Genomic DNA, 11,338 nt, shown 5'->3' on the forward strand with positions numbered 1-11,338 from the left:
CGTCCTCCACAACTAGACTGAAGAACAAAACGACAGCAACTTGTCTGTCCCCCTTCCCCCAATTCCCCAGCACTGTTCCCATCCCCCCAATTCACCAACAAAAAAAAATCTTTAAAAAAAAAATAATGGTAAATGTTTCATTTAAAAAAAAAATTGCCAGAAACAACAACAACAAAAAAACAAAAAAACAAAAAACCAGTGCCATTCTTGGCTAAAGTCTACCAAACTCTCTCCAGGTTGTCCTCTGCTATACAAAAACTCCTCTGCATCTTGTACGGGCAGAGCCGGCCACCTGGCTTACAGTGACCCTGGCAATGCAAGTCTATTGTAGATTAGTGGGGTTATGAGGTGTGATTGGTAGTTTTTACAAAGTCAATGTCTTTTGTGCTCTTGCTTGCCCCGAGGCACGCTGAGTGCTGCACAGCCAGAAGGCTCGATGTGCATCTTCTGGCACTTTTTCTGCTGGAGGCTGTGTGGGGTGTGAGATTTTAGAGCAGCTAAAGCCACCTGCTTGGGGGCCTGTGACTGACTCAGCAGCTGAAGTTGCCCTGCCTCCCAAGCCGTGCAAGAGAGGTGGAGGCGGGGTAGGTAGGCTCACACTCCACAGCCTCTTTTCATGTGGAGTTTCTCAACCCCCTGGGGGTAGGAGCACCTCTGTAATCTGACCCTACTCCTCCATTCAGGGTTCAGCTTAAGACTCTGGCATGGGAGGGGGGCAAGATTTCTGAGGGAGGGTGTGGATGGGTTTTTATCTCCGCAGTTGTTTCTTGCTTTCTGCCTGAGAAACAAACAAACAAAAAGGTCACACTACAGTTTTGAGCTGAGTCTCCTGCCTCAGACGCTCCAGCAGAGCTCCTGCTGTGCTCTGGGAGGGGCTGCAGGGGCACAGGGACTGAGCCCACCCTGGCACTGCAATGCTCTCTGCTCTGCCTCCTGGAGTCCCGCATCTCCGCAGCTGCAGGTACAAGCTGCGTCTCCACGCATCTCGCTTCCCTCTACCCCTGCTCACTCAGTCTGCTCACCGTCAAGTAATCAGCGTGCGAGTCTCTTAGCTCGTTTGATGAGTTACAGTAGTTCAAATTATGGGGATTTCCAGGAGAGAACTTAGGGAGCCCTCCTCACAGTTGCCAGTCCCCCCTCCCACAAGCTCTGTGTCTCCATTTTTGAAAACCTAAGTAATAAACAAAAGCACGTGGAATTTACCAAGGTAATTGTGATGGCTAATTTTATGTGTCAACTTGGCTGGGCCATGGTGACCAGATATTTGGCTATATGTTATTCTGGCTGTTCCTGTGAAAGTGTTTTTTTGGCTGAGATTAACACTTAACACATGGACTTTGAGTAAAGCAGGTTACCCTCTCAAATATGGATGGGTTCATCAGTTCAAAGCCTTCCTAGAACAAAGACTGACTTCCTAAGGCAGAAAAAATCCTGACAGCAGACTACCTTTGGACTTGAATTGCAACTCTTCCTGTCTCCAGCATACTGGCCTACCCTGCAAAATCTGGACTTAACAAGTCACCACAACCTTGTGAGCCAATTTCCTATAAGAAATCTTCCTCTATGTATAATATATAGATACTTCTGTTGGTTCTGTTTCCTGGAGAGCCCTGACTAATAAAGTAATGTTATGTTACTTTCTGACATTTCATTTTGCATTCTCCCTAGAGGTGATACTTTCTTTTTCCTCTTTAAACTTCAAAATTAGAATGAGTGCTACTAATTGGTTAGCATTATGCATGGGGTAAGGAAAAGCCTGGATGGAGATAAGCCAAAAAGTTCCACAATAACTGTCTAGGAATGGTGCTAATATCCTTGATATGAGAGAGGCATCACAGATAATAAAAAGGGAGTGGAATTTGAAGAGTGAACTCCACCTAGATCTTAAGCAAAAGTTTGAGACCCTGGCAACTGAGTGCATTTCAAATTCCTCTTCAGTGAAAAGGCTACTTACGGAATGGGAGAAAACATTTGCAAATTGTAACACATAAGCTCAACTCCTGGCAGGTTCTTGCATTCAGTAAGGTCGAAAAAAGACAACGGAGCCTTAGATAAAGGGTTTACACTACAGGTATATTCTCAAGGACGGTCAGTCAAGACACAGGAACAACATCCGCGTCCTCCTGGGCAGCCCAGGCAGTTAAATAGCGTGCAGAACAAAGGTGGCTTATAGCCAGCTGGGTACATAAGCAGGGGCGGGGGACATCCAGGTGGTCTGCGCTGGCATGGGAACAAGCCAGTGACCTTGTAAACAAGGCCAAGAGCCTGGGCACTGCTCTCCTAGTGACCTTGTATGTGGAGCTGAGAGCCTGAGACCTGCTCTCCTCCCGCTTTCCCTACACAAACCATATATCTGATAACTGGTCAATCTCAAAAATATATAAGGAATTCCAACAACTCAATAGTAAAAACAGAACAAAACACTAATAACCTGATTAAAACATGGGCTAAGAACTTAAATAGACATTTTTCCAAAAAAGATATACAAATGGGGAACAGGTATACGAAAGGTGATCAACATCACTATCTATTAGGGAAAGGCAAATAAAAATCACACTGAGATATCACTTTACACCCACCAGGATGGTTGTTATTATTATTATTTAAAAAAAAAAAAGACAAGTGTTGGCAAGGATGTGAAGAAATCAAAACCTGTGCAGACTGTTGCTATCAATAAAGAATGTGTTAATCACTGTGGAAAATAGTATTACATTTCTTAGAAAATTAAAAATAGAACTAGATTATCATTCAGCAATCCCACTTCTTGGTATTTACCCAAAAGAACAGAAATCAAGACCTACAAGAGGTATTATCACTCCTATGTTCATTGCAGAACGATTCACAACAGTCAAGATCTAGGCACAACCTAAATGGTCATTTGCAGATGAATGAATAGAGAACTGTGATTAATATAATATAATATAATATAATATAATATAATATAATATAATATAGAACAGTATTACAATAAAGTTTGCAAACTCATTCTAGAAAAAGGGCTACATACCTCATTGCTGAATATCACTATGGTCATCTTTGAAGTACTCCCCTTGGGAAGCTATGCACTGACACCAGTGCCTAGGCCACCATTTTTCTGGAATGGCCATTAGAACTATCATCGTATTACCCTTGAAATCCTGAATGCCATCAAAAGGTCTTCCTTTCAATATTTCCTTTATCTTCAGGTAAAGAAATAAGTAATTGGGCACAAGATTAGGTGAGTGTGTGTGTGTGTGTGTGTGTGTTCTACAGTTATTTGTTTACTGGCCAAAAACTCCCTCACAGACAGTGCCGTATATTGTTGTGATGTAAGAGATATGACTTGTTGGCAAAAACTTCAGGTCGTCTAACATTTTCATGCAGTATTTTTAGCACTTCCAAATAGTAAACTTGGTTAACTGTTTGTCCAGTTTTACAAGTTCATTATGAATAATCCCTCTGATATAAAAAAAGGTTAGCAACATCGTTGCGACAAAGCTCGTGAACTTAATTGTCATATAAATAATTCAATACTATTCAGCCTGAGAAAAGAAATCTTGCCACTTGCAACAACATGGATGCAATTCAAGAACATTATGCTAATGAAATAAGCCAGTCACAGAAAGACAAATACTGCATGATTCCACTCCACTTATATGATGTATCTAAAATCGTCGAAGTTATAGAACTGTAGAGAGGAACGGTGTTTGCCAGGGGCTGGAAGGAGGAGAAAATGGAGAGTTAACTAATAATAGGGCATAAGGTCTCAATCAAGCAAAATAAATGAACTTAAGAGATCTGCTATACAGCGTTGTACTTAGAGTCAACAATATTTTAGCACATCAAAATTTGTTAAAAGGACAGGTCTCGTGTTAAATGATCCTTCCACAACAAAAGAAAGAAGTCCTGAAATAGACAGAATTAACTGAGAAAATTGAAATACTATCAGATTCTTGATATAAAAGATCTAATTCTCCCTAAAGTACTTGGTCATTTAAATGCATTTGATGATGATAAACTCACATGTTGAAGTATGTTAATTTAAAAAGTAAGTCTGAATTTTATTAAGATGTATGAAACTTGAAAGTCACAAGGAGGAATATGGGCAAGATTCCTTCTGAGAAGTAGAAGACCTCAGACCCAACAAAAAACGTTTGCTTTTTCTATGATCCTATTCCATTAATATTAACAAGTCCTCAGAGATTAGGATAACATGGACCAATATGACTAATTACGAGCTCTGTGCATTGAGCTCTCAAGCCCACACAACTGTAAATAAACAGGCTGTGCCACATAACCTTTCAGTTATTTGGTCCCAGTAAAGTTTGATCTGTTTATGTGTCTTCTTTTCCCACAGCCATTGCCTGCATGAAGGGGTTTATGCCTGACCCTGTCTTCCTGCAGTCCTGAGAACAGAGCCTGAGCCTTTGTCACTCACAGGCATTGGAAGAGCGATGGATTGTCATTCCTTTGTCACGCCTCAGCATGGAGGCAGCACAGTCCAGTGAGTGCTGTTGGTGATACTGGTTGCAAGAGGGACAGGGGGAGCATTGTTTCTTCATCTTTAGGATAAGCAGGACAGTTGGAGTAGCCAGATGGGAGGCACCAGCACACGCTTTTAGCTCAGAGGCCTCTAAAATTTATGTTTATGGTTCTGGTGGGGATTTGAGAGTTGGGATTCAGATTTCTACTTTCCTCCCGCACTGGTTCTGGCTCCTGTTGGCACCTCTCTCACAGGAGCAGAAATGAGTCCCTCTAAAGTGTCCCATATGACTTCAAAAATGATCATAGAGGTGATGATAAAGGTGAGTGGGCGAATGATGCCAGATGACCATATGCATGATACCATGAACCTTTATTAAAGATTCCCAAGTGCCAGGCTCTGAACGAGGTGCTCTATATAGCTTGTTTCTTTTCATCTGCATAGTCACCCCTAAGATATATCTGCATATATTATTGTTCTTTTACAGAGGAGGAAAGAATTATAGACATTTAATGTAACTTGTACCGACCGGATCATGGGATAAAAAGGGATGAAGCCAGGTTTCAATGAGTCTGACTTCAGACTATGGAACCTTGCTAGTACCCTCCCCTTGTCAACCCAACCAACCATTTCACGTCTCTGATCATTTGACAGAGGTATCCTCTTCTCACTGTGTTTTTCTCTTTGGAGGTTTCTGGTAGACCACAGGGGAGAGCAGTGGGTGGCACTTGCTGATTCAACTACAGGAAGGATGGCTGAGGCCACAGACAGGGGTGACAGAAAGAGCCAGCTCATGACAATTTAGGGCAGATCTGTTGCCTTACTCCTGGACTTTGCCTCAGCTATCCACTTCCTCCCCTGCTCTTGTAATTTAGTCCTTCACCATTTCAAAGGGAGACATAATGTCAATGTCTCAGGTTCCTTCCCTACTCAGGCAACTAGAAATTATTAAAATATGTACAATGTATGTGTCATTGGTTAAGACTGTGGATCTCAGCTTTATTTTATTATTTTTAGTTTTCATAAAATTTATTGGGCTGACATTGGCTAGTAAAATTATATAGGCTTCAAGTGTACAATTCTGTAACACATCATCTATATATTGTATTGTGTGTTCACCACCCAGAGTCATTTCTCCTTTCATCACCATATATTTGAACTCTTTTCCCCTCATCTACCACCCCTCACCTCTCCCCTTACCTTCTGGTAACCACTAAACTATTGTCTGTGTCTATGAGTTTTTGTTTCTTTGTCTTATCTGCTTTAAACTTCCTGAATTTTATCATAATAAAGTGAAAAAGTTAACTGTATGTTCTTCAGAGATTCATAATATAATTTTAAATCTAATCTGCTCTACTTACTCATGGAGCAAGTTCTTAGTATTTCTGAGCTTCACCATTGTCATCTGAGTTGATTTCTACATGATACAATTCCATTGAGTAAGGACTCAATAGATATGCATATTAAGTGTGTGATGAATACAAATAAGGGCAACAATTTTAAATATTATTATTATTGTTATTATTATTATTATTATTATTGATAACACTAAACTTTGTACCATTTAACCAAAATATCCTGTGATCTGATGGTTTGGTTTTCAGTGGATATTTGACAAAACATTTTATTTTTGTCCCTGTAAAATAGATACAAGTACTTGGAAGGAGATGACAGTCACATTTATTTGTGATTCCCCAAGAGCTTACATCTTTGGCACAGACTATGCAACAACAACAAGAACAAAAAAGCTTGAAAATATATGAAATATTGAATAAACCCTTCTTTGGTTAACAGAAACAGCAAAGTCAATATGGCTCACATACACTGGTGATTTCTTGTCTGTACTTTCTGCCACTTCATGGAGGTCCCATAGCAAAAGACAAAAGATAAAATAGCCCTTGTTTGTGTGTATATCATAGACTTTCAATGGGACCTCTTATTTTCCAGTTAATAGCACCTACACCATTCAAATATTCAAAAACTATCACAGAAAAACTTTATATTTTCACATAAATATGAATAAAAAGAGGCAGAATGAGAAGGGGAAGGTACATTTAACTGTGTGGATTGAGACACATTTTAGGATTGCAAGTCATTGTATGCTCCAGTGCCGAGACCAAGAGAGCCTTCAGATCCCTGCCATATAATCAAATAAAAGGTTATTAAAACTGTCTTAGGATACATTTTATCAGTAAACCCACTATTCCAATAATTCAAATTCTGGTTACAAAACAATATACAAATATTTATTAATAAGCAAATATTTATTAAGTTCCACCTCCTTTAGATATCACACATCTCTGAAGAGGGCTGTTACTCTCCTCATTTCAAGAAAAGGAATGCCAGCCTGGGGAGATTGAGGGATTTACACACACTTCTGTGAATTATGGCACTAACACAATGGGTTGTAGGACTTTCTATGAATAGTACTACACTTTACAGCCTTGTTTGAAAATCTGAGATAGAAATATTATTCCCTCTGTAAGATATGAATCTCATATGGAGCTATCATGCAATGACCAAAATTATAATAGATACTTCAGAAATATTTCTGATTCAATACCTTAAAAATAGCATGTAGTTGACAGCAACTGATTTTTCTATTGGGTAAACAAATGTAGTCAGTAAATAGTAAAATGGAACTTTCAATGACTTTTGTAATACAAACAACTATCCACTATGCACATATCATATAGAAATATATGGTGATGGAAAGAGAACTGACTCTGGGTGGTAAGCACACAAAATGATGTATAGATGTGTCGGAGAGAGGCTCTCTCCTGGTTGGGGGTACTCACGCTTCTGGGAGTTGGAAGAAGATACATGGAGCCACAGGAAGCGACATCTTTACTCAAGAAGCGGCATGCTCCTACACATGGTCATACACTGACTCTCTAGGCCAGCGGTTCTCAACCTTCCTAATGCCAAGACCCCTTAATACAGTTCCTCATGTTGTGGTGACCCCCAACCATAAAATTATTTTCGTTGCTACTCTATAACTGTAATTTTGCTACTGTTATGAATTGTAATGTAAATATCTTTTTGTTTTCTGATGGTCTTAGGCAACCCCTGTGAAAGGGTTGTTTGACCCCCAAAGGGGTCGTGACCCACAGGTTGAGAACCGCTGTGTGGGCCTGTGTCTGTTGAACCTTGAGATGACTGCAGTCCTGGCTGGCACCTTGATTACAACCTTCTGAGAGGCCCACAGAAGTAGTTAAGTATAAGTTACCAAATAAATATGTAAAAATCAATATTTTAATGTACCAAAGTAATTCAATTAGAGAAAAAATTTAGGACTGTAGGCTCATTCAAATACGGGGAAAAAAATAACTGTAAATCTCCAAAATATAAAATGCCACTCTAAGGAACTGAAACTAAGAAGTTATCCTTAGAGACAAGTATTAACTGATAAAATGGAAAGAGTATCACATTCTGGGTATAGAAGACCAAATTCTGCCTAGATATAATGATTAATACAATGGATTTACAGACATTAAAATCACACATTGAGTGGTTGAATAAAAAAATTTACAGATCTATATTGAATTTTATATTAAGATCCTACAACTTGGAAGTAAGAAACAAAGAACAGAAGTGAACTTCTTCCTCAGGAGAGAAAGAACCAAGACCCTCCAAGGACATTTACTTTCCCCTTTTTCTCTTCCATTAATATTAGCAAGTTCCCAGAGACTAGGACAATATGAACCAATTGGCTAATTATGAGATTTTTGCATTGAGCCCCAAGGCCACACCACTGTAAATAATTGGCTGGTGTCCCCAGCCCTTTAGTTTGCTTAACCTACTATAGGGGCTCCTTATCTGCACTCCTCCCTTTGTGGGCATCTGCATCAGAATGTCTCAGCCTGAGTCTGTCTTCCCAACCAGTCCTGAGGAAGAACCCTGAGCCTTCATCACACACAGGCAGGAGAGGGCCAGCTGACCCGTGCTCCTGGGTCATGCTCCAGCAGAAATGCAGCCCTGCCCAGTAAGTGCTGTGGGTGATGGTGGTTGGAGGAGGGACTGTTGAGAGCATTATTTCCTCCCCCACAAGACAAACATGACAGTTGAGATAGATAGATGAAAGAGCACCAATATACAAAATTACAGATCAGAGCCCGTGCAGTTTGTGTTCTTGGTTCTGGTGGGGATGTGAGACTCTCATTCAGAATTCCACTTCCATCCTCATTGGTTCTGGCTCTGACTGGCATCTCTCCCACCATAGCAGAAAATGGATCTCTCTAAACTTTCCCCTAAGCACTCCAGAATGACCATGAAGGTGATGATCACAAATATGACATTAACCGTAACACTGTGTACTTTTATTTAGGTATTTCTAAATGCCAGGCTCTGGGGTATGTGTTTTATGTATTTTTTAAATTTCATCTACAGAATCTCTCCCAAATTATAAATGCACACATTATTATTATTTTACACACACAAAATGGAACATAGCATTTTATGTAACTTGTAACAGGTCATGAGTTAGAAAGAGTTGAAGCCAGATTTGAACCTGGGCAGCCTGACTCCAGACACAGGGCATCTGGCCAGTCTTCTCCCCTGCAATGAAATGAAACAGTCATTTCACCTCCCTGTCAATCCTGACAGGGACACCCTGCTCACTATGCCCTTCCCAATGGAGTCTTCTCGTAGACCACAGTGGAGAGCAGTAGGTAGCTTTTGCTGCATCAACTTTAGGAAGGATGGCTGAGATCACAGGCAAAGGTCATAGGAAGAATTGACACGTGATATTTAGGGCAGATATCTCTCTTGCACTCGCTCCTGGATATCACTTCAATAATCCACTCTTCCTCCATTCTTATAATCAGCCTACTCAATATCAAAAGGAGAAAAAAATCAGTCTTGAGGTCCATTCTTATTCAGGCTACTGAAAAAGTTAAAAAATATACCTTGGATGTACCTATGGTTAAGACCTGTGTACCTCTGCTTAACAATTTCAGAAAGTCTGGGCACAATGAAGTGTAGTGCATAAGACTCAGAGACTGACAATTGAATTTTGAAATCTGTCTGCTCCACTTATAGTTAGTGTGTTATGGGGCAAGTTCTTAGTATCTCTGGGATTGTCTCTGAGTTGATTCCTAGTTGATACAGCTCCACTGAATAAGGATTAAAGAAATAATGGATGTCCTCTATGCAATAAATATGTGATATTGGGTTGTTGGAAAAATCATGACACATTTTTGCAATGAAAAACATAGAAAAAAATACATCATGACTTTTCCAACAATCCTATAGATGCATAATAAAGTAAAGTAAATAAATTTTAGATACTTTATTACATTTTATTAAATGTTTATATTTTAATGTAAGTGGTAGATATTGATTATAATAATAATAATAGATAATATTAATGGAGCATTGCCTAAGTGTTGGGCCATATTCTAAGGTCAGGAGATCAATGTTTGAGTCCTGAATCATTCATCCCCTATATGTGGAGTGTGTGTAAATCTCTGGATTCTCTGTGCTTGTGTTCCTTCTTGGAAATGGAGAGTCTAATGTCCACAATAATAGCAAAGATATGGAAACAACCAGAGTATCTTTTGACAGAGGAGTAAATAAAGAAAATGTTATCTATCTATCATCTATCTATCTATCTATCTATCTATCTATCTACCTATCTATCTATCATCTATCTATCTGTCAATCTATCTATCTATATATAGACACACACAACAGAATATTATTCAGCCATAAAAAGAAGGAAATCTTGCCATTTGTGGCAACATTGATGAACCTGGAGGATATTATGTTTACTGAAAAAACCCAGGCACAAAAAGACAAAGTATGATCTCGCTTATATGTGGAAATCTAAGAAAATCTAACTCATAAAACTAGAGTGTAGAATTATAGTTGTAAGTTTGCTGAGGTTTGGGGAAAAGGGATGTTGTTTGTTTAGAGTGCCAATTTCCAGTTATAAGATGAATAAGTTCTGGGGATCTAATGTATAACATGGCAACTATAGTTAATAACACTGTTTTATATACTTGAAATCTGCTAAGAGAGTAGATAGTAAGTGTTCTCAACACATACACAAACACACACACACACACAAACACACTCACACACAGTAGCTATGTAAAGCGATGGATGTTATTTAACTTGGTCGTGGTAATCATTACACAGTGTATATATTCTTTAAATTATCATGTTGTACACTTAAAAAAACTTCATGTTTTACCATATATATAATTTTATTGGGTTGTCGGAAAAGTCATGACATATTTTTTCTATGTTTTTTGTTGCAAAAATGCATCATGACTTTTCCAACAACCCAATAATTTATCAATCATACTTCAATAAATGTGGAAAAAAGAAAAACAATGAAGTAGTATTATCAGACATTACAGAATAGAGTCCAAAAAAAGCAAAGAGCAGTCCCGCACACCAGACATTTTATAAGGTTGTATGGGATTGATAAAAATAACCCTGAATTAAATAAAAACTCAAGAGTGTTTCTTAAATTTCATTATTGTTAAAGCATGGATAGATTCTCTGCACTAATGCCATCTTTGTAGTCATTGATACCGTATAATTATGTGTACTTAACTAAACCATATAAAACCAAACCTGAAGTCCACCAAAGCCAAGGATAGGAATTATATACTAAATGACTTTTTAAGCCAATGGCTCTCACATTTGAGCAATCACATATTTCTATGAAGGAGGAAAGACAGAAAACCTGAGTGATAAAACTCATGAAGATAAGTATCACATAAAAATATTTTCTGGGCCGGCCAAGTGGCATGTTGGTTAAGAGCTGGCTTGGGATGCCATCTCTGAGCAGCAGGGCCCCTGATCGGATCCCACATCAGGGCCAGTGACACTGCCTTTGACAGCTATGATGGTGGAAAACAGCTC

Source organism: Hipposideros armiger, unplaced genomic scaffold, assembly GCF_001890085.2.
Source record: "Hipposideros armiger isolate ML-2016 unplaced genomic scaffold, ASM189008v1 scaffold_1779, whole genome shotgun sequence".
In the NCBI taxonomy this organism is placed as follows: domain Eukaryota; kingdom Metazoa; phylum Chordata; class Mammalia; order Chiroptera; family Hipposideridae; genus Hipposideros; species Hipposideros armiger.